The following is a 19,317-nucleotide window of genomic DNA, read 5'->3' on the forward strand; positions in this document are numbered from 1 at the left end:
AAAGTGAATGGAGTGTTGCTTCACTTTCTAAATGCTGTCCTATCAGAGAAAATCACTTTCCTTTGAAAGTGCCTTAAGCAACTTGCAAGCATTCACAAGAAACACTAATGCGTTTCTATGAAAGAGAAGCACTCTGTTCCAACACTTCAATTCACTGCACGAAGGGAATGGAGTGTTGCTTCACTTTCTAAATGCTGTCCTTTCAGAGAAAATCACTTTCCTTTGAAAGTGCCTTAAGCTACTTACAAGCATTCACCAGAAACTCACATGCGTTTCTCTGAAAGAGAAGCAGTCTGTTCCAACACTTCAATTCACTGTGCGAAGTGAATGGAGTGTTGCTTCACTTTCTAAATGCTGTCCTTTCAGAGAAAATCACTTTCCTTTTAAAGTGCCTTAAGCTACTTGCAAGCATAAGGAAGAAACTCACATGCGTTTCTCTGACAGAGAAGCAGTCTGTTCCAACACTTCAATTCACTGTGCGAAGCGAATGGAGTGTTGCCTCACTTTCTAAATGCTGTCCTTTCAGAGAAAATCACTTTCCATTGAAAGTGCCTTAAACTACTTTCAAGCATTCACAAAAAACTCACATGCGTTTCTCTGAAAGAGAAGCAGTCTGTTCCAACACTTCAATTCACTGTGCAAAGTGAATGGAGTGTTGCTTCATTTTCTAAATGCTGTCCTTTCAGAGAGAATCACTTTCCTTTGAAAGTGCCTTAAGCTATTTACAAGCATTCAACAGAAATTCACATGCGTTTCTCTGCAAAAGAAGCAGTCTGTTCCAACACTTCAATTCAATGTGCGAAGTGAATGGAGTGTTGCTTCACTTTCTAAATGCTGTCCTTTCAGAGAAAATCACTTTCCTTTGAAAGTGCCTTAAGCTACATACAAGCATTCAACAGAAATTCACATGTGTTTCTATGAAAGAGAAGCTGTCTGTTCCAACACTTCAATTCACTGTGCGAAGTGAATGGAGTGTTGCTTCACTTTCTAAATGCTGTCTTTTCAGAGAAAATCACTTTCCTTTGAAAGTGCCATAAGCTACTTACAAGCATTTAACAGAAATTCACATGCGTTTCTCTGAAAGAGAAGCAGTATGTTCCAACACTTCAATTCACTGTGCGAAGTGAATGGAGTGTTGCTTCACTTTCTAAATGCTCTCCTTTTAGAGAAAATCACTCTCTTTTGAAACTGCCTTAAGCTACTTACAAGCATTTACAAGAAACTCACATCTCTTTCTCTCAAAGAGAAGCAGTCTGTTCCAACACTTCAATTCACTGTGCGAAGTGAATGGAGTGTTGCTTCACCTTCTAAATGCTGTCATTTCAGAGAAAATCACTTTCCTTTAAAAGTGCCTTAAGCTACTTGCAAGCATTAGGAAGAAACTCACATGCGTTTCTCTGACAGAGAAGCAGTCTGTTCCAACACTTCAATTCACTGTGCGAAGTGAATGGAGTGTTGCTTCACTTTCTAAATGCTCTCCTTTTAAAGAAAATCACTCTCTTTTGGAACTGCCTGAAGCGACTTACAAGCATTCATAAGAAACTCACATCTGTTTCTTTGAAAGAGAAGCAATCTGTTCCAACACATCAATTCACTGTGCGAAGTGAATGGAGTGTTCCTTGACATTCTGAATGCGGTATATTCAGAGAAAATCACTTTCCTTTGAAACTGGCTTAAGCTATTTACAAGCATTCACAGGAAACTCAAATGCGTTTCTATGAAAGAGAAGTTTTCTGTTCCAACACTTCAGTTCACTGTGCGAAGTGAATGAAGTGTTGCTTCACTTTCTAAATGCTGTCCTTTCAGAGAAAATCACTTTCCTTAGAAAGTGCCTTAAGCTACTTACAAGCATTCAACAGAAATTCACATATGTTTCCATGAAAGAGAAGCAGTCTGTTCCAACACTTCAATTCACTGTGCGAAGTGAATGGAGTGTTGCTTCACTTTCTAAATGCTGTCCTTTCAGAGAAAATCACTTTCCTTTGAAAGTGCCTTAAGCTACTTACAAGCATTCACAAGAAACTCACATGCATTTTTCCGAAAGAGAAGCAGTTTGTTCCAACACTTCAATTCACTGTGCAAAGTGAATGGAGTGTTGCTTCACTTTCTAAATGCTCTCCTTTCAGAGAAAATCACTTTCCTTAGAAAGTGCCTTAAGCTACTTACAAGCATTCAACAGAAATTCACATGTGTTTCCATGAAAGAGAAGCAGTCTGTTCCAACACTTCAATTCACTGCACGAAGGGAATGGAGTGTTGCTTCACTTTCTAAATGCTGTCCTTTCAGAGAAAATCACTTTCCTTTGAAAGTGCCTTAAGCTACTTACAAGCATTCACCAGAAACTCACATGCGTTTCTCTGAAAGAGAAGCAGTCTGTTCCGACACTTCAATTCACTGTGCGAAGTGAATGGAGTGTTGCTTCACTTTCTAAATGCTGTCCTTTCAGAGAAAATCACTTTCCTTTGAAAGTGCCTTAAGCTACTTACAAGCATTCACCAGAAACTCACATGCGTTTCTCTGAAAGAGAAGCAGTCTGTTCCAACACTTCAATTCACTGTGCGAAGTGAATGGAGTGTTGCTTCACTTTCTAAATGCTGTCCTTTCAGAGAAAATCACTTTCCTTTGAAAGTGCCTTAAGCTACTTACAAACATTCCACAGAAACTCACATGCATTTCTCTGAAAGAGAAGCAGTCTGTTCCAACACTTCAATTCTCTGTGTGAAGTGAATGGAGTGTTGCTTCACTTTCTAAATGCTGTCCTTTCAGAGAAAATCACTTTCCTTTGAAAGTGCCTTAAGCTACTTACAAGCATTCAACAGAAACTCACATGCATTTCTCTGAAAGAGAAGCAGTCTGTTCCAACACTTCAATTCACTGTGCGAAGTGAATGGAGTGTTGCTTCACTTTCTAAATTATGTCCTTTCAGAAAAAATCACTTTCCTTTGAAAGTGCCTTAAGCAATTTGCAAGCATTCACAAGAAACACTAATGCGTTTCTCTGAAAGAGAAGCAGACTGATCCAACACTTCAATTCACTGTGCGAAGTGAATGGAGTGTTACTCCACTTTCTAAATGCTGTCCTTTCAGAGAAAATCACTTTCCTTTGAAAGTGCCTTAAGCAACTTGCAAGCATTCACAAGAAACACTATTGCGTTTCTATGAAAGAGAAGCAGTCTGTTCCAACACTTCAATTCACTGTGCGAAGTGATTGGAGTGTTGCTTCACTTTCTAAATGCAGTCCTCTCAAAGAAAATTACTTTCCTTTGAAAATACCTTAAGCTACATAAAAGCATTCAACAGAAATTCACATGCATTTCTCTGAAAGAGAAGCAGTCTGTTCCAACACTTCAATTCAATGCACGAAGGGAATGGAGTGTTGCTTTACTTTCTAAATGCTGTCCTTTCAGAGAAAATCACTTTCCTTTCAAAGAGCCTTGAGCTACTTACAAGCATTCAACAGAAACTCACATGCATTTCTCTGAAAGAGAAGCAGTCTGTTCCAACACTTCAATTCACTGTGCGAAGTGAATGGAGTGTTGCTTCACTTTCTAAATGCTGTCCATTCAGAGAAAATCACTTTTCTTTGAAAGTGCCTTAAGCAACTTTCAAACATTCACAAGAAACTCTCATGCATTTCTCTGAAAGAGAAGCCTTCTCTTCCAACACATCAATTCACTGTGCGAAGTGAATGGAGTGTTCCTTCACTTTCTAATTGCTGTCCTTTCAGAAAAAATCACTTTTCTTTGAAAGTGCCTTAAGCAACTTTCAAGCATTCAAAAAAACTCACATGCGTTTCTCTGAAAGAGAAGCAGACTGATCCAACACTTCAATTCACTGTGCGAAGTGAATGGAGTGTTGCTCCACTTTCTAAATGCTGTCCTTTCAGAGAAAATCACTTTCCTTTGAAAGTGCCTTAAGAAACTTTCAAGCATTCAAAAACACTCACATGCGTTTCTCTGAACGAGAAGCAGACTGATTCAACACTTCAATTCACTGTGCGAAGTGAATGGAGTATTGATTCACTTTCTAAATGTTGTCCTTTCAGAGAAAATCACTTTCCTTTGAAAGTGCCTTAAGCTAATTTCAAGCGTTCACGAGAAACTCACATGCGTTTCTCTGAAAGAGAAGCATTCTGTTCCAACACTTCAATTCACTGTGCGAAGTGAATGGAGTGTTGCTTCACTTTCTAAAGGCTGTCCTTTCAGAGAAAATCACTTTCCTTTGAAAGTGCCTTAAGCAACTTGCAAGCAGTAGGAAGAAACTCACATGCGTTTCTCTGAAAGAGAAGCAGTCTGTTCCAACACTTCAATTCACTGTGCGAAGTGAAGGGAGTGTTGCTTCACTTTCGAAAGGCTGTCCTTTCAGAGAAAATCACTTTCCTTTGAAAGTGCCTTAAGCAACTTGCAAGCATTAGGAAGAAACTCACATGCGTTTCTCTGAAAGAGAAGCAGTCTGTTCCAACACTTCAATTCACTGTGCTTATTGAATGGAGTGTTGCTTCACTTTCTAAATACTCTCCTTTTAGAGAAAAACACTCTCTTTTGAAACTGCCTTAAGCTACTTACAAGCATTCACAAGAAACCCAGATGCGTTTCTCTGAAAGAGAAGCAGTCTGTTCCAACACTTCAATTCACTGTGCGAAGTGAATGGAGTGTTGCAAGAATTTCTAAATGCTGTCCTTTCAGAGAAAATCACTTTCCATTGAAAGTGAATCAAGCTACTTACAAGCATTATGAAAAACCTCACATGCGTTTCTATGAAAGAGAAGCAGCCTGTTCCATCACTTCAATTCTCAGGGCGAAGTGAATGGAGTGTTGCTTCACTTTCTAAATCCTGTCCTTTCAGAGAAAATCACTTTCCTTTGAAAGTGCCTGAAGCTACTTGCAAGCATTCACAAGAAACACAAATGCGTTTCTATGAAAGAGAAGCATTCTGTTCCAACCCTTCAATTCACTGCATGATGGGAAAGGAGTGTTGCTTCACTTTCTAAATGCTGTCCGGTCAGAGAAAATCACTTTCCTTTGAAAGAGCCTTAAGCTACTTACAAGCATTCAACAGAAACTCACCTGCATTTCTCTGAAAGAGAAGCAGTCTGTTCCAACACTTCAATTCACTGTGCGAAGTGAATGGAGTGTTGCTTCACATTCTAAATGCTGTCCTTTCAGAAAAAATCACTTTTCTTTGAAAGTGCCTTAAGCAACTTTCAAGCATTCACAAGAAACTCACAAGCATTTCTCTGAAAGAGAAGCCTTCACTTCCAACACTTCAATTCACTGTGCGACGTGAATGGAGTGTTGCTCTAAATGCTGTCCTTTCAGAGAAAATCACTTTCCTTTGAAAGTGTCCTAAGCTAATTTCAAGCGTTCAGAAGAAACTCACATGCATTTCTCTGAAAGAGAAGCAGACTGATGCAACACTTCAATTCACTGTGCGAAATGAATGGAGTGTTGCTTCACTTTCTAAATGCTATCCTTTTAGAGAAAATCACTTTCCTTTTAAAGTGCCTTAAGCAACTTACAAGCATTAGGAAGAAACTCACATGCGTTTCTCTGAAAGAGAAGCAGTCTGTTCCAACACTTCAATTCACTGCACGAAGGGAATGGAGTGTTGCTTCACTTTCTAAATGCTGTACTTACAGAGAAAATCACTTTCCTTTGAAAGAGCCTTGAGCTACTTACAAGCATTTAACAGAACGTCACATGCATTTCTCTGAAAGAGAAGCAGTCTGTTCCAACACTTCAATTCCCTGTGCGAAGTGAATGGAGTGTTGCTTCCCTTTCTAAATGCTGTCCTTTCAGAAAAAATCACTTTTCTTTGAAAGTGCCTTAAGCAACTTTCAAACATTCACAAGAAACTCACATGCATTTCTCTGAAAGAGAAGCCTTCTCTTCCAACATTTCAATTCACTGTGCGAAGTGAATGGAGTGTTGCTTCACTTTCTAATTGCTGTCCTTTCAGAGAAAATCACTTTCCTTTGAAAGTGACTTAAGCTAATATCAAGCATTCAAAAGAAACTCACATGCGTTTCTCTGAAAGAGAAGCAGACTGATCCAACACTTCAATTCACTGTGCGAAGTGAATGGAGTGTTGCTCCACTTTCTAAATGCTGTCCTTTCAGAGACAATCACTTTCCTTTGAAAGTGCTTTAAGCAACTTGCAAGCATTCACAAGAAACACTAATGCGTTTCTATGAAAGAGAAGCAGACTGTTCCAACACTTCAATTCACTGTGCGAAGTGAATGGAGTGTTGCTTCACTTTCTAAATGTTGTCCTTTCAGAGAAAATCACTTTCCTTTGAAAGCGCCTTAAGCTCTTCAAATGTTGCAAGCATTCAAAAGAAACTCACATGCGTTTCTCTGAAAGAGAAGCATTCTGTTCAAACACTTCAATTCACGGTACAAAGTGAATGGAGTGTTGCCTCACTTTATAATTGCTGTCCTTTCAGAGAAAATCACTTTCCTTTGAAAGTGCCTTAAGCTACTTTCAAGCATTCAAAAGAAACTCACATGCGTTTCTCTGAAAGAGAAGCAGACTGATCCAACACTTCAATTCACTGTGCGAAGTGAATGGAGTCTTGCTTCACTTTCTAAATGCTGTCCTTTCAGAGAAAATCACTTTCCTTTGAAAGTGCCTTAAGGAACTTGCAAGCATTCACAAGAAACACTAATGCATTTCTATGAAAGAGAAGCAGTCTGTTCCAACACTTCAATTCACTGTGCGAAGTGATTGGAGTGTTGCTTCACTTTCTAAATGCAGTCCTCTCAGAGAAAATCGCTTTCCTTTGAAAATGCCTTAAGCTACTTAAAAGCATTCAACAGAAATTCACATGCGTTTCTCTGAAAGAGAAGCAGTCTGTTCCAACACTTCAATTCACTGCACGAAGGGAATGGAGTGTTGCTTTACTTTCTAAATGCTGTCCTTTCAGAGAAAACCACTTTTCTTTGAAAGTGCCTTAAGCAACTTTCAAGCATTCACAAGAAACTCACATGCATTTCTCTTAAAGAGAAGCCTTCTCTTTCAACACTTCAATTCACTGTGCGAAGTGAATGGAGTGTGGCTTCACTTTCTAAATGCTGTCCTTTCAGAGAAAATCACTTTCCTTTGAAAGTGCCTTAAGCTACTTTCAAGCGTTCACGAGAAACTCACATGCGTTTTTCTGAAAGAGAAGCATTCTGTTCCAACACTTCAATTCACTGTGCAAAGTGAATGGAGTGTTGCCTCACTTTCTAAATGCTATCCTTTCAGAGAAAATCACTTTCCTTTGAAAGTGCCTTAAGCTACTTACAAGCATTCACCAGAAACTCACATGCAGTTCTCTGAAAGATAAGCAGTCTGTTCCAACACTTCAATTCACTGTGCGAAGTGAATGGAGTGTTGCTTCACTTTCTAAAGGCTGTCCTTTCAGAGAAAATCACTTTGCTTTGAAAGTGCCTTAAGCAACTTGCAAGCATTAGGAAGAAACTAACATGCGTTTCTCTGAAAGAGAAGCAGTCTGTTTCAACACTTCAATTCACTGTGCGAAGTGAAGGGAGTGTTGCTTCACTTTCTAAAGGCTATCGTTTCAGAGAAAATCACATTCCTTTGAAAGTGCCTTAAGCAACTTGCAAGCATTAGGAAGAAACTCACATGCGTTTCTATGAAAGAGAAGCAGACTGTTCCAACACTTCAATTCTCAGGGCGAAGTGAATGGAGTGTTGCATCACTTTTTAAATGCTCTCCTTTCAGAGAAAATCACTCTCTTTTGAAACTGCCTTAAGCTACTTACAAGCATTCAACAGAAACTCACATGCGTTTCTCTGAAAGAGAAGCCTTCACTTCCAACACTTCAATTCACTGTGCGACGTGAATGGAGTGTTGCTTTCTAAATGCTGTCCTTTCAGAGAAAATCACTTTCCTTTGAAAGTGCCTTAAGCTACTTTCAAGCGTTCAGAAGAAACTCACATGCGTTTCTCTGAAAGAGAAGCAGACTGATGCAACACTTTAATTCACTGTGCGAAATGAATGGAGTGTTGCTTCACTTTCTAAATGCTATTATTTCAGAGAAAATCACTTTCCTTTGAAAGTGCCTTAAGCAACTAGCAAGCATTCACAAGAAACACTAATGCGTTTCTATGAAAGAGAAGCACTCTGTTCCAACACTTCAATTCACTGTGCGAAGTGAATGAAGTGTTGCTTCACTTTCTAAATGCAGTCCTTTCAGAGAAAATCACTTTCCTTTGATAATGCCTTAAGCAACTTACAAGTATTCAACAGAAATTCACATGCGTTTCTCTGAAAGTGAAGCAGTCTGTTCCAACACTTCAATTCACTGCACGAAGGGAATGGAGTGTTCCTTCACTTTCTAAATGCTGTACTTTCAGAGAAAATCACTTATCTTTGAAAGAGCCTGAGCAACTTACAAGCATTTAACAGAAACTCACATGCATTTCTCTGAAAGAGAAGCAGTCTGTTCCAACACTTCAATTCACTGTGCGAAGTTAATGGAGTGTTGCTTCACTTTCTAAATGCTGTCCTTTCAGAGAAAATCACTTTTCTTTGAAAGTGCCTTAATCAACTTTCAAACATTCACAAGAAACATATGCATTTCTCTGAAAGAGAAGCCTTTTCTTTCAACACTTCAATTCACTGTGCGAAGTGAATGGAGTGTTGCTTCACTTTCTAATTGCTGTCCTTTCAGAGAAAATCACTTTCCTTTGAAAGTGCCTTAAGCAATTTGCAAGCATTCACAAGAAACACTAATGCGTTTCTATGAAAGAGAAGCAGTCTGTTCCAACACTTCAATTCACTGCACGAAGGGAATGGAGTGTTGCTTTACTTTCTAAATGCTGTCCTTTCAGAGAAAATCACTTTCCTTTGAAAATGCCTTAAGCTACTTACAAGCATTCAACAGAAACTCACATGCATTTCTCTGAAAGAGAAGCAGTCTGTTCCAACACTTCAATTCACTGTGCAAAGTGAATGGAGTGTTGCTTCACTTTCTAAATGCTGTCCTTTCAGAGAAAACCACTTTTCTTTGAAAGTGCCTTAAGCAACTTTCAAGCATTCACAAGAAACTCACATGCATTTCTCTGAAAGAGAAGCCTTCTCTTCCAACACTTCAGTTCACTGTGCAAAGTGAATGGAGTGTTGCCTCACTTTCTAAATGCTGTCCTTTCAGAGATAATCACTTTCCTTTGAAAGTGCCTTAAGCTACTTTCAAGCATTCACGAGAAACTCACATGCGTTTCTCTGAAAGAAAAGCATTCTGTTCCAACACTTCAATTCACTGTGCAAAGTGAATGGAGTTTTGCCTCACTTTCTAAATGTTGTCCTTTCAGAGAAAATCTCTTTCCTTTGAAAGTGCCTTAAGCTAGTTTCAAGCATTCAGAAGAAACTCACATGTGTTTCTCTGAACGAGAAGCAATCAGATCGAACACTTCAATTCACTGTGCGAAGTGAATAGAGTGCTGCTTCACTTTTTAAATGCTCTCCTTTCAGAGAAAATCACTTTCCTTTGAAAGTGCCTTAAGCTACTTACAAGCATTCCCCAGAGACTCACATGAGATTCTCTGTAAGAGAAGCAGTCTGTTCCAACACTTCAATTCATTGTGCATAGTCATGGAGTGTTGAAATAATTTCTAAATTCTATCCTTTCAGAGAAAATCACTTTCCTTTGAAAGTACCTTACGCTACTTTCATGCATTCACAAAAAACTCACATGCATTTCTCTGAAAGTGAAGCAGTCTGGTCCAACACTTCAATTCACTGTGCGAAGTGAATGGAGTGTTTCTTCACTTTCTAAATGCTGTCCTTCAGAGAAAACCGCTTTCCTTTGAAACTGCCTTAATCTACTTACAAGCATACACAAGAAACACACATCTGTTTCTCTGAAAGAGAAGGAGTCTGGTCCAACACTTCAATTCACTGTGGGAAGTGAATGGAGTGTTGCTTCACTTTCTAAATGCTGTCCTTTCAGAGAAAATCACTTTCCTTTGAAAGTGCCTTAAGCATCTTACAAGCATTCAACAGAAACTCATATGCATTTCTCTGAAAGAGAAGCAGTCTGTTCCAACATTTCAATTCACTGTGCGAAGTGAATAGAGTGTTGCTTCACTTTCTAAATGCTGTCCTTTCAGAGAAAATCACTTTTCTTTGAAAGTGCCTTAAGCTACTTACAAACACTCACCAAAGACTCACATGAGTTTCTCTGAAAGAGAAGCAGTCTGTTCCAACACTTCTATTCACTGTGCGAAGTGAATGGAGTGTTGCTTCACTTTCTAAATGCTGTCCTTTCAGAGAAAATCACTTTCCTTTCAAAGTGCCTTAAGCTACTAACAAGCATTCACCAGAGACTCACATGCGTTTCTCTTAAAGAGAAGCAGTCTGTTCCAACATTTCAATTCACTGTGCGAAGTGAGTGGAGTGTTGCTTCACTTTCTAAATGCTGTCCTTTCAGAGAAAATCACTTTCCTTTGAAAGTGCCCTAATCTACTTACAAGCAGTCAGAAGAAAGTCACATGCATTTCTCTGATAGAGAAGAAGTCTGTTCCAACACTTCAATTCATTGTGCGAAGTGAATAGAGTGTTGCTTCACTTTCTAAATGCTGTCCTTTCAGAGAAAATCACTTTCCTTTGATATTGCCTTATGCTACTTACAAGCATCACCAGAGACTCACATGAGATTCTCTGAAAGAGAAGCAATGTGTTCCAACACTTCAATTCACTGTGCGAAATGAATGGAGTGTTGCTTCACTTTCTAAATGCTCTCCTTTCAGAGAAAATCACTTTCCTTTGAAAGTGCCTTAAGCTACATTCAAGCATTCAGAAGAAACTCACATGCGTTTCCCAGAAAGAGAAGCAGACTGATCCAACACTTCAATTCACTGTGCGAAGTGAATAGAGTGTTGCTTCACTTTCTAAATGCTGTCCTTTCAGAGAAAATCACTTTCCTTTGAAAGTGCCTTAAGCTACTTACAAGCATTCAAAAGAAACTCACATGCATTTCTCTGAAAGAGAAGCAGTCTGTTCCAACACTTCAATTCACTGTGCCAAGTGAATGGAGTGTTGCTTCACTTTCTAAATGCTGTCTTTCAGAGAAAATCACTTTCCTTTGAAAATGCCTAAAGCTACTTTCAAGCATTCAGAAGAAACTCTCATCTGTTTCTCTGAAAGAGAAGCAGTCTGATCCAACACTTCAATTCACTGTGCGAAGTGAATAGATTGTTGCTTCACTTTCTAAATGCTGTCCTTTCAGAGAAAATCACTTTCCTTTGAAAGTGCCTTAAGCTACTTACAAGCATTCACCAGAGACTCACATGCGTTTCTCTGAAAGAGAAGCAGTCTGTTCCAAAACTTCAATTCACTGTGCGAAGTCAATGGAGTGTTGAAACAATTTCTAAATTCTGTCATTTCAGCGAAAATCGCTTTCCTTTTAATGTACCTTAAGCTACTTTCAAGCATTCACAAGAAACTCACATGCGTTTCTCTGAAAGAGAAGCAGTCTGTTCCAACACATCAATTCATTTTGCGAAGTGAATAGAGTGTTGCTTCACTTTCTAAATGCTGTCCATTCAGAGAAAATCACTTTCCTTTGAAAGTGCCTTATGCTATTTACAAGCATCACCAGAGACTCACATGAGTTTCTCTGAAAGAGAAGCAATCTGTTCCAACACTTCAATTCACTGTGCGAAGTGAATGGAGTGTTGCTTCACTTTCTAAATGCTGTCCTTTCAGATAAAATCACTTTCCTTTGAAAGTGCCTTAAGCTACTTACAAGAATTCAGAAGAAACTTACATGCGTTTCTCTGAAAGAGAAGCAGTCTGTTTCAACACTTCAATTCACAGGGCGAAGTGAATGGAGTGTTGCTTCACTTTCAAAATGCTCTCCTTACAGAGAAAATCACTCTCTTTAAAAACTGCCTTAATATACTTACAAGCATTCACCAGAAACTCACATCTGTTTATCTGAAAGGGAAAGAGTCTGTTCCAACATTTCAATTCACTGTGCGAAGTGAATGGAGTGTTGCTTCACTTTCTAAATGCTGTCCTTTCAGAGAAAATCACTTTCCTTTGAAAGTGCCTTAAGCAACTTGCAAGCATTCACAAGAAACACAAATGCGTTTCTCTGAAAGAGAAGCAGTCTGTTCCAACACTTCAATTCACTGTGCGAAGTGATTGTAGTGTTGCTCAACTTTCTAAATGCTGTACTTTCAGAGAAAATCACTTTCCTTTGAAAGTGCCTTAAGCAACTTGCAAGCATAAGGAAGAAACTCACATCGTTTCTCTGAAAAAGAAGCAGTCTGTTCCAACACTTCAATTCACTGTGCGAAGTGAAGGGAGTGTTGCTTCACTTTCTAAAGGCTGTCCTTTCAGAGAACATCACTTTCCTTTGAAACTGCCTTAAGCTACTTACAAGCATTCACAAGTACTCAGATGCGTTTCTCTGAAAGAGAAGCAGTCTGTTCCAACACTTCAATTCACTGTGCGAAGTGAATGGAGTGTTGCAAGAATTTCTAAATGCTGTCCTTTCATAGAAAATCACTTTCCATTGAAAGTGAATTAAGCTACTTACAAGCATTAGGAAAAACCTCTCATGTGTTTCTATGAAAGAGAAGCAGCCTGTTCCAACACTTCAATTCTCAGGGCGAAGTGAATGGAGTGTTGCATCACTTTTTAAATGCTCTCCTTTCAGAGAAAATCACTCTCTTTTGAAACTGCCTTAAGCTACTTACAAACATCCACAAGAAACTCACATGAGTTTCTCTGAAAGAAAAGCAGTCTGTTCCAACACTTCAGTTCACTGTGCGACGTGAATGGAGTGTTGCTTTCTAAATGCTGTCCTTTCAGAAAAATCACTTTCCTTTGAAAGTGCCTTAAGCTACTTTCAAGCGTTCAGAAAAAACTCACATGCGTTTCTCTGAAAGAGAAGCAGACTGATGCAACACTTCAATTCATTGTGCATAGTCATGGAGTGTTGAAATAATTTCTAAATTCTATCCTTTCAGAGAAAATAACTTTCCTTTGAAAGTACCTTAAGCTACTTTCATGCATTCAAAAAAACTCACATGCATTTCTCTGAAAGAGAAGCAGTCTGGTCCAACACTTCAATTCACTGTGCGAAGTGAATGGAGTGTTGCTTCACTTTCTAAATGCTGTCCTTTCAGAGAAAATCAGTTTCCTTTGAAAGTGCCTTAAGCAACTTATAAGCATTCAACAGAAACTCATATGAATTTCTCTGAAAGAGAAGCAGTCTGTTCCAACACTTCAATTCACTGTGCGAAGTAAATAGAGTGTTGCTTCACTTTCTAAATGCTGTCCTTTCAGAGAAAATCACTTTTCTTTGAAAGTGCCTTAAGCTACTTACAAACATTAACCAGAGACTCACATGTGTTTCTCTGAAAGAGAAGCAGTCTGTTCCAACACTTGAATTCACTGTGCGAAGTGAATTGAGTGTCGCTTCATTTTCTAAATGCTGTCCTTTCCGAGAAAATCACTTTCCTTTCAAAGTGCCTTAAGCTACTAACAAGCATTCACCAGAGACTCACATGAGTTTCTCTTAAAGAGAAGCAGTCTGTTCCTACATTTCAATTCACTGTGCGAAGTGAGTGTAGTGTTGCTTCACTTTCTAAATGCTGTTCTTTCAGAGAAAATCACTTTCCTTTGAAATTGCCTTAAGAAATTTGCAAGCATTCACAAGAAACACAAATGCGTTTCTCTGAAAGAGAAGGAGTCTGTTCCAACACTTCAATTCACTGCACGAAGGGAATGGACTGTTGCTTCACTTTCTAAATGCTGTCCTTTCAGAGAAAATCACATTCTTTTGAAAGAGCCTTGAGCTACTTAAAAGCATTCAACAGAAACTCACATGCATTTCTCTGAAAGAGAAGGAGTCTGTTCCAACACTTCTATTCACTGTGCGAAGTGAATGGAGTGTTGCTTCACTTTCTAAATGCTGTACTTTCAGAGAAAACCACTTTTCTTTGACAGTGCCTTAAGCAACTTTCAAGCATTCACAAGAAACTCACATGCATTTCTCTGAAAGAGAAGCCTTCTCTTCCAACACTTCAATTCAATGTGCAAAGTGAATGGAGTGTTGCTTCACTTTCTAAATGCTGTCCTTTCAGAGAATATCACTTTCCTTTGAAAGTGCCTTAAGCTACTTTCAAACGTTCACAAGAAATTCACATGCGTTTCTCTGAAAGAGAAGCATTCTGTTCCAACACTTCAATTCACTGTGCAAAGTGAATGGAGTGTTGTCTCACTTTCTATATGCTATCCTTTCAGAGAAAATCACTTTCCTTTGAAAGTGCCATAAGCTACATTCAAGCATTCAGGAGAAACTCACATGCGTATCTCTGAAAGAGAAGCAGACTGATCCAACACTTCAATTCACTGTGCCAAGTGAATAGAGTGTTGCTTCACTTTCTAAATGCTGTCCTTTCAGAGAAAATCTCTTTCCTTTGAAAATGCCTTAAGCTACTTACAAGCATTCACCAGAAACTCACATGCATTTCTCTGAAAGAGAAGCAGTCTGTTAGAACACTTCAATTCACTGTGCAAAGTGAATGGAGTGTTGCTTCACTTACTAAAGGCTGTCCTTCCAGAGAAAATCACTTTCCTTTGAAAGTGCCTTAAGCAACTTGCAAGCATTCACAAGAAACACAAATGCGTTTCTCTGAAAAAGAAGCAGTCTGTTCCAACACTTCAGTTCACAGTGCGAAGTGATTGGAATGTTGCTCAACTTTCTAAATGCTGTACTTTCAGAGAAAATCACTTTCGTTTGAAAGTGCCTTAAGCAACTTGCAAGCATTAGGAAGAAACTCACATCGTTTCTCTGAAAGAGAAGCAGTCTGTTCCAACACTTCAATTCACTGTTCGAAGTGAAGGGAGTGTTGCTTCACTTTCTAAAGGCTGTCCTTTCAGAGAAAATCACTTTCCTTTGAAACTGCCTTAAGCTACTTACAAGCATTCACAAGAAACTCAGATGCGTTTCTCTGAAAGAGAAGCAGTCTGTTTCAACACTTCAATTCACTGTGCGAAGTGAATGGAGTGTTGCAAGAATTTCTAAATGCTGTCCTTTCAGAGAAAATCACTTTCCATTGAAAGTGAATTAAGCTACTTACAAGCATTAGGAAAAACCTCACATGCGTTTCTATGAAAGAGAAGCAGCCTGTTCCAACACTTCAGTTCTCAGGGCGAAGTGAATGGAGTGTTGCATCACTTTTTAAATGCTCTCCTTTCAGAGAAAATCACACTCTTTTGAAACTGCCTTAAACTACTTACAAACATCCACAAGAAACTCACATGAGTTTCTCTGAAAGAGAAGCAGTCTGTTCCAACACTTCAATTCACTGTGCGACGTGAATGGAGTGTTGCTTTCTAAATGCTGTCCTTTCAGAGAAAATCACTTTCCTTTGAAAGTGCCTTAAGCAGCTTGCAAGCATTCACAAGAAACACTAATGCGTTTCTCTGAAAGAGAAGCAGTCTGTTCCAACACTTCAATTCACTGTGCGAAGTGATTGGAGTGTTGCTTCACTTTCTAAATGCAGTCCTTTCAGAGAAAATCTCTTTCCTATGAAAATGCCTTAAGCTACTTACAAGTATTCAACAGAAATTCACATGCGTATCTCTGAAAGAGAAGCAGTCTGTTCCAACACTTCAATTCACTGCACGAAGGGAATGGAGTGTTGCTTCACTTTCTAAATGCTGTACTTTCAGAGAAAATCACTTTCCTTTGAAAGAGCCTTGAGCTACTTACAAGCATTCAACAGAAACTCACATGCATTTCTCTGAAAGAGAAGCAGTCTGTTCCAACACTTCAATTCACTGCTCGAAGGGAATGGAGTGTTGCTTCACTTTCTAAATGCTGTCCTTTCAGAGAAAATCACTTTTCTTTGAAAGTGCCGTAAGCAACTTTCAAGCATTCACAAGAAACTCACATGCATTTCTCTGAAAGAGAAGCAGTCTGTTCCAAGACTTCAATTCACTGCACGAAGGGAATGGAGTGTTGCTTCACTTTCTAAAGGCTGTCCTTTCAGAGAAAATCACTTTCCTTTGAAAGTGCCTTAAGCTACTTTCAAGCGTTCACAAGAAACTCACATGCGTTTCTCTGAAAGAGAAGCATTCTGTTCCAACACTTCAATTCACTGAGCAAAGTGAATGGAGTGTTGCTTCACTTTCTAAATGCTGTCCTTTCAGAGAAAATCACTTTCCTTTGAAAGTGCCTTAAGCTACTTACAAGCATTCACCAAAACTCACATGCATTTCTCTGAAAGAGAAGAAGTCTGTTCCAACACTTCAATTCACTGTGCGAAGTGAATGGAGTGTTGCTTCACTTTCTAAAGGCTGTCCTTTCAGAGAAAATCACTTTCCTTTGAAAGTGCCTTAAGCTAATTTCAAGCATTCAAAAGAAACTCACATGCCTTTCTCTGAAAGAGAAGCAGACTGATCCAACACTTCAATTCACTGTGCGAAGTGAATGGGGTGTTGCTCCACTTTCTAAATGCTTTCCTTTCAGAGAAAATCACTTTCCTTTGAAAGTGCCTTAAGCAACTTGCAAGCATTCACAAGAAACACTAATGCGTTTCTATGAAAGAGAAGCAGTCTGTTCCAACACTTCAATTCACTGTGCGAAGTGATTGGAGTGTTGCTTCACTTTCTAAATGTTGTCCTTTCAGAATAAATCACTTTCCTTTGAAAATGCCATAAGCTACTTACAAGTATTCAACAGAAATTCACATGCGTTTCTCTGAAAGAGAAGCAGTCTGTTCCAACACTCCAATTCACTGCACGAAGTGAATGGAGTGTTGCTTCACTTTCTAAATGCAGTCCTTTCAGAGAAAATCACTTTTCTTTGAAAGTGCCTTAATCAACTTTCAAGCATTCACAAGAAACTCACATGCATTTCTCTGAAAGAGAAGCCTTCTCTTCCAACACTTCAATTCACTGTGTGAAGTGAATGGAGTGTTGCTTCACTTTGAAATTGCTGTCCTTTCAGAGAAAATCACTTTCCTTTGAAAGTGCCTTAAGCTAATTTCAAGCATTCAAAAGAAAATCACATGCGTTTCTCTGAAAGAGAAGCAGACTGATCCAACACTTCAATTCACTCTGCGAAGTGAATGGAGTGTTGCTTCACTTTCTAAATGCTGTCCTTTCAGAGAAAATCACTTTCCTTTGAAAGTGCCTTAAGCAACTTGCAAGCATTCACAAGAAACACTAATGCGTTTTCTGAAAGAGAAGCAGTCTGTTCCAACACTTCAATTCACTGTGCAAAGTGAATGGAGTGTTCCTTCACTTTCTAAGTGTTGTCCTTTCAGAGAAAATCGCTTTCCTTTGAAAGTGCCTTAAGCTACTTTCAAGCGTTCACGAGAAACTCACATGCATTTCTCTGAAAGAGAAGCATTCTGTTCCAACACTTCAATTCACTGTGCAATGTGAATGGAGTGTTGCCTCACTTTCTAAATGCTGTCCTTTCAGAGAAAATCACTTTTCTTTGAAAGTGCCTTAAGCAACTTTCAAGCATTCACAAGAAACTCACATGCATTTCTCTGAAAGAGAAGCCTTCTCTTTCAACACTTCAATTCACTGTGCGAAGTGAATGGAGTGTTGCTTCACTTTCTAAATGCTGTCCTTTCAGAGAAAATCACTTTCCTTTGAAAGTGCCTTAAGCTATTTTGAAGCGTTCACAAGAAACTCACATGCGTTTCTCTGAAAGAGAAGCATTCTGTTCCAACACTTCAATTCACTGTGCAAAGTGAATGGAGTGTTACCTCACTTTCCAAATGCTGTCCTTTCAGAGAAAATCACTTTCCTTTGAAAGTGCCTTAAGCTACTTACATGCATTCAGAAGAAACTCACATGTGTTTCTCTGAAAGAGAAGCCTTCTCTTCCAACACTTCAATTCACTGTGCGAAGTGAATGGAGTGTTGCTTCACGTTCTAAATGCTGTCCTTTCAGAGAAAATCACTTTCCTTTGAAAGTGCCTAAAGCAACTTGCAAGCATTCACAAGAAACACTAATGCGTTTCTATGAAAGAGAAGCAGTCTGTTCCAACACTTCAATTCACTGTGCGAAGTGATTGGAGTGTTGCTTCACTTTCTAAATGCAGTCCTGTCAGAGAAAATCACTTTCCTTTGAAAATGCCTTAAGCTACTTACAAGTATTCAACAGAAATTCACATGCATTTCTCTGAAAGAGAAGCAGTCTGTTCCAAGACTTCAATTCACTGCACGGAGGGAATGGAGTGTTGCTTCACTTTCTAAATGCAGTCCTTTCAGAGAAAATCACTTTTCTTTGAAAGTGCCTTAAGCAACTTTCAAGCATTCACAAGAAACTCACATGCATTTCTCTGAAAGAGAAGCCTTTTCTTCCAACACTTCAATTCACTGTGCGAAGTGAATGGAGTGTTGCTTCACTTTCTAAATGCTGTCCTTTCAGAGAAAATCACTTTCCTTTGAAAGTGCCTTAAGCTACTTTCAAGCGTTCACAAGTAACTCACATGCATTTCTCTGAAAGAGAAGCATTCTGTTCCAACACTTCAATTCACTGTGCAAAGTGAATGGAGTGTTGCCTCACTTTCTAAATGCTGTCCTTTCAGTGAAAATCACTTTCCTTTGAAAGTGCCTTAAGCTACTTTCAAGCATTCAAAAGAAACTCACATGCGTTTCTCTGAAAGAGAAGCAGACTGATCCAACACTTCAATTCACTGTGCGAAGTGAATGGAGTGTTGCTTCACATTCTAAATGCAGTCCTTTCAGAGAAAATCACGTTCCCTTGAAAATGCCTTAAGCTACTTACAAGTATTCAACAGAAATTCACATGCGTATCTCTGAAAGAGAAGCAGTCTGTTCCAACACTTCAATTCACTGCACGAAGGGAATGGAGTGTTGCTTCACTTTCTAAATGCTGTACTTTCAGAGAAAATCACTTTCCTTTGAAAGAGCCTTCAGCTACTTACAAGCATTCAACAGAAACTCACATGCATTTCTCTGAAAGAGAAGCAGTCTGTTCCAACACTTCAATTCACTGCTCGAAGGGAATGGAGTGTTGCTTCACTTTCTAAATGCTGTCCTTTCAGAGAAAATCACTTTCCTTTGAAAGTGCCTTAAGCTACTTTCAAGCGTTCACAAGAAACTCACATGCGTTTCTCTGAAAGAGAAGCATTCTGTTCCAACACTTCAATTCACTGAGCAAAGTGAATGGAGTGTTGCTTCACTTTCTAAATGCTGTCCTTTCAGAGAAAATCACATTCCTTTGAAAGTGCCTTAAGAAACTTGCAAGCATTCACAAGAAACACAAATGCGTTTCTCTGAAAGAGAAGCAGTCTGTTCCAACACTTCAA

The sequence above is a fragment of the Myodes glareolus genome, chromosome 13 (assembly GCF_982192425.1).
Source record: "Myodes glareolus chromosome 13, mMyoGla1.1, whole genome shotgun sequence".
NCBI lineage: Eukaryota > Metazoa > Chordata > Mammalia > Rodentia > Cricetidae > Myodes > Myodes glareolus.